We start from the raw sequence: 4,844 nt of genomic DNA, 5'->3' as shown, positions 1-4,844 counted from the left end.
CTGGAGACTAGTATTTCGCCTGTATTCCCTGTACCTTCCCTCCTGCTGTCCATCTCACTGGGTCCAGGCTTCATCCTCAAGCCCTTTAAAGAATCCAAGGAAGAAGAAGCAGAATTACTGGTGCCTGAGTCTCAGGGGTGAGGGCTAAATAGGACAGGAGGACAGTGTGCAGCTTCCAGCGAGCAAGGTGGCACCAGCTGGGCTTAGGGGCAGTAGGGACTCCACTGAAAGGACGGGGCCTGGGAAGGGGGAAGATGAGCACACCTGTGCCTGTTACCACCTGCTGAACTACACGTGCAGGCAAGGTCACCAATGGCAAGCCAGGGGAGGGTTCGAGGGTGCTCACAGGAAAGCAGAGTAGTCAGGGTAAGATGGACAATGAGTTCAGTGAGGGGAGGGTGAATGATTGAAGCTCTGTAAGGAGGTCTTGAGTTCCTTCTGACACAGAGGCAGACTGGCAGTGATGGATGGGAACCGCCAAACCCCAGAGAAGGGTGTTTAGAGAACTAGAAGAGGGCCTTCAGGGGAAAGGGAGAACATGCCAATGTGGCTAGACAGAGCCCACACAGAACACAGACCAGGGGCGCTCCACTGGCCTGACGGCCTGGATGGTAGCAGAGGCTGACCCAGAGTCCCCACCACAGATTCCAGAGGTACTGTTCTGGAAAACGCTCTGATATGGAGCAGCTTCCCACCAGACCTCACCCCACTCTCCCAACCCTTATCCCCCAGAGAAAGGAGAGAACACAGAACACGAGAAGTCCTTTAATCAAAAACTGCTGTTAGACTAGGGCAGAGAGGGGGCAAAACAAGGGGCAGAGGATGCTGTGGTGGAGACAGAACAGGAGGCAACATTTAGCCACAGCCCGCCAGCCCCGGAGGTAATATCTGCTCCTCTTGCAGGAAGATGCTGGGCTCAAACTGTGAAACAGCTGTCAGGGAATAGCCTCAAGCCAGGGCCAGCCCACAGCCCTGCTCAACAGCCAGGACTGTGGGAAGGGGTATGAAGTGTATAACACTCACTTCAAAGCATTTGGAACTTGTCAGCCAGGAGCTGCATGGAGGCTGCAACAGGGAGAGGCATAAGCAAGTGCACCAGACAGAGGGATATAGAAGTCTGTCCCCCTGTCTCTGTGGAAACCACCTAGCCCTGCAACCTGAAACCCACCCCCCCCAACCCCGATGCAAAGAGCTCTCCATCTCCTGAGTTAAATGTGGAGCCGTTTCATAAAAGGAACCAAAATGTGTCTGCAGCTCTCAAACTAAAAAATTGTCTAGCAAATAACCAATCCAACAAGAACCTCAGAGGCCACACAAAGCAGCAGTTAGAGAAGGTTCAACAAGGCATCTCTACAAGTACTATCAAAAGGAGTTCTCTAGGGCTTGTCTGGCTGGCAGTGTGCACACAGTGCACACAGTACTTTGCTACTTATCCGCACACCCAGCTGAACAGCAGGCTCCAGGGGCAGGCTTGCTTGGTTCTCCCCACAGGAATGCTGATTTGTGTGAGGCCCCCTGCACCTGCAGCCCACCCCACCCAAAGTGCCCACCTTGCTTCTGCACTAAGAACCCGCTGCTCTCTGTCCCTGGTTCCTCATACCAAGTTGCTCCTTAAGGTCGTCTATTTCTCTCTGTAGCACCAGACACTAGGCCAGCAGACACAGGAGGAAGAGCAATGGTTAGTATACACCCACCTCCCCTCTCCTCCACCTTCTCCTCTCCCCCAGGCTCTCCATCCCAAAGCCAGTTGTCTAGACTAGCAAGGGAAAGACTTCCTCAGTGGAAAGGAGGTGGGCTCCCACATGGGGATGTGGGATGGGGACAAGGGAGGGGGGGCCCCACACGTCAGTTGATCTTGGATCCAGATTCCACCATGGGGTTTCAGCATGCATTTCAGGAGCAAGAGGAAGTATTGCCCGAGGACAGCCTGGGTACCGGTGGCTGCTGCTGCCTTTTCGATCTTAGGGGATGGTCAGTTTGTTTCTGTTCACCTGAAAGGGAAAGGACACACAATCCAGCTTCCCAGGCTCCCAGTGAGGTGGAAAGGGCCAAGCAGGGTCTAACGTGAGGTGAGGCAGCACCTTGATCTGCTGGCAACAATCCTCCCTTGCACAGCTTGGCAGCCCAAACCTCTCTGGGCCTGCCTCCCCTGTTCCCCAGGGGCAGCATTTTCACCATGATGGTCCCCAATGACTGAGGTTCTGGGTTTGAGCTTCTCAGAGCGGCAGCCACAGCCAGCACCTGGGAGAGCAAGGTGGGTGAACAGCACTTCACAGAAAAGGCTTTTATGCTGCAGGTCTACAGCCGGAGTAGCTGTTGGGGCACTGCCACCGATCAACCCTGCCGAACAAATCCCACACAGAGGATGATGGGGCCAGGGCTGTTGACACCCTATTTCCCATGGAAGAAGCGGCCTGAGAGCAAGGCTGAGCCCCCAACATAGCGAGATAGACAGAGAGGTTTCTGCCCTCACCCCTGGTCCCCTCCCCCCATATCAAAACCCAGGACACTCACATGAGGGCCAGGCCCTCTGGGCATGACTTCTTTCTGGTTCACAGCCAAGGGCTCTGAGTTTCCTGGATCCTGGGGGCCTATGATGTTGAGGTCAGCACTGCTGGGTTCTCCACAGTGCACCCACGGACGAGATGGCCATGTCCGTGAGTGGGCAGTTAAAAGAAAGTTTTATCACCAATCTGAACTAAGGGTGTGTGTGTGTATGTATGTGTGTGTGTGTGTGTGTGCATACCAGTGCATTTGTATGTCTATGTCTCTCTGTGCATGTGAGAACCTGTGATTTGGGACCAGGCTGAGGCAGGGATTTGGGAAGAAAATTGCAATGTTAATCTGTTTAGCACTTTCTCTGTCAGTCAGCCCCAGGCCAGCAGGCAGAGCTGAGCTGAGGACAACAGTGTGGCACTGAGAAATCCCGGGCCCCCTGCAAAGGTTTGCAGAACAGCCAGGAAACAGGATTCAGGAGTGATGCGACTAAATATCGAAACTCTGTGAAGCTTTTAAGGGGTCCCCTTGACCTAATTTGGCTACCAGCCCTCCCTCCCACTCCAGCCCCAGCCTCACGGAGTAGGCTGGGAACAGGTCAAGGGGGGAGGACCAAGCTCAGCACACCCAAAGTGCTATCTTAATGATTGTCCCTTGTAAAAGTACCCCAATCTGGCATCCTAATGACCCACTGACTGAGGGGCTCCCAACGACGACCCTTGAGGGATGGACAGAGGGAGTACAGGTAAAGAAGTGTGTCCTGGGGAAGGTGGGAGGGGGAAGAGTATGCAGTGAGGAGGGGCCTGGCCTACTCATTTGGCCCTTTGGGACTGGCTCTCTATTTGGGTTTTTGTCTTCTCCCATCACAGCCATTGCCATCACCGCCTCTCGCGCCTGCCTGGCCTCAGATTTCTTCCCAGTGCTGGTGTGCTTGGACTCTTTGGCTCCGCAAGGGACCAAGGTATACCTCTTGGAGCTCCCAAGCAGCAGAATCCCGGAGATCGGGGGCAAGGTGGCGGTTCCAGTGGAGTAGCCAAGATTCGCTGCCTCCAGGAAGGGAAGGTTCTCCCCAGGGCAGGTTTGGAGACTCCCTCGAGGGATTTCTTCTCCTGGCCCCCTTCCGCCTAGGAGTGGCCCACGGCGGCTACCTGTAGCAGCAGCTGCAGTAGCTGATGCTACTGGTACTCCCGGGTAGGTGGGCTGGATACCCCCCTTCCCCCAGAACACGCTCTGCATTTTCTTAGGGGGAGAGATGTCCAAATCTCCATTGCCCTGCCTGTCCTGCCTTTCCACACTGAAGTGAATCCTTGCAGAGCCGAGGACAGGAAAGTGCCTGGCATGTTAAGGGGTTCTCCCCGCCTTGGACATTCGAATGTCTGGGTGTGTCCTTGGAATCCTCGAGGCTGTTGAGCTTGACCTGGCCTCCTTTTTTGGGATAAATGTTCACCCTCATCAGGTCTACCTCACTGAACTCATCAGAAGACTCGAGGTCAGACAGCAGCCCATACAGGCCTTCCACGTGGAGTGGGGAGCGCTGGTGATCAGCCACGATCAACCTACTCTTAGTGCCTCTCCTAGGGTCCCCTAGGCTGCAACCAGCACCCCTTCCCCACAGCTCTCAGCAGCCATGCATAAATTGCTGGGACCTCCCTTGAGGTCGGCCCACAAGATGGGCACTTCAGTGATCGCATAGCTTTCTGGGGACAGGTATGTGCGGATGCCCACTACGTCCAGGTCACTCAGCTGCTGCAGGATGGCTGCCACCAGACTCGTCAGCCAGTTGCAGGGCCATCACCCTTGACGGTGGCCAGGGAGCCAGGTTGGCCTTCGTGGCCCCACAGCACCGGCTCTCTAGCTTCCAGCACCTCCCGCTCTGACTTGAAGCCCTCAGGGTTTGGGTACCCATCCCCATCCTCACACTCATCACTTTGTGGTGCCCTCGATTCGGGGCCTGGTCCAGGTTCCCCCAGGGCTGTAGAGCTGGCCTGAGGGGCGGGGATCGGCTCCCTGCTCTCTGGGCAGAAACCCACTCCCTAAAAAGACACCTCATCATCCGGGGAGCTCATGTCATGATCTGGGTGGCCCCTGGACCTGGGCTGGCAACGATTCATCAACCAGGTTACGGTGGTGGTGGTGGTGGCAGTCAGGGCAGGTGAGGGTGGCAGCATCTTGAGCAAGCGGTCAAGCAGCATAGGTATCCCACACACAAGACTGCTGCAAGTGGTGCCAGGCTGTCAGCGTGCCTGGGACACCCGTGCTGCAGCCTCGTCATTGGTCCGGTTCCCTCCAACCAGGGTACGACTTGTTGGCCCCGCCCCTCGAGGCGTAACCAATGGGTTCGAGGGCTT

The 4,844-nt window shown here is 55.8% G+C and overlaps 1 pseudogene; it reads right to left on the bottom strand.

Moving 5' to 3' along the window:
- Positions 1-1,024: 1,024 nt before the first annotated feature.
- On the bottom strand, positions 1,025-4,688 carry LOC104982798 (annotated as a pseudogene).
- Between the last annotated feature and the right edge of the window lie 156 nt (positions 4,689-4,844).

The sequence above is a fragment of the Bison bison genome, unplaced genomic scaffold (assembly GCF_000754665.1).
Source record: "Bison bison bison isolate TAMUID 2011002044 unplaced genomic scaffold, Bison_UMD1.0 scf7180017860545, whole genome shotgun sequence".
In the NCBI taxonomy this organism is placed as follows: Eukaryota; Metazoa; Chordata; class Mammalia; order Artiodactyla; family Bovidae; genus Bison; species Bison bison.
The sequence above is the reverse complement of the archived record's forward strand: the minus strand, read 5'-3'. Positions and strand labels throughout refer to the sequence as shown.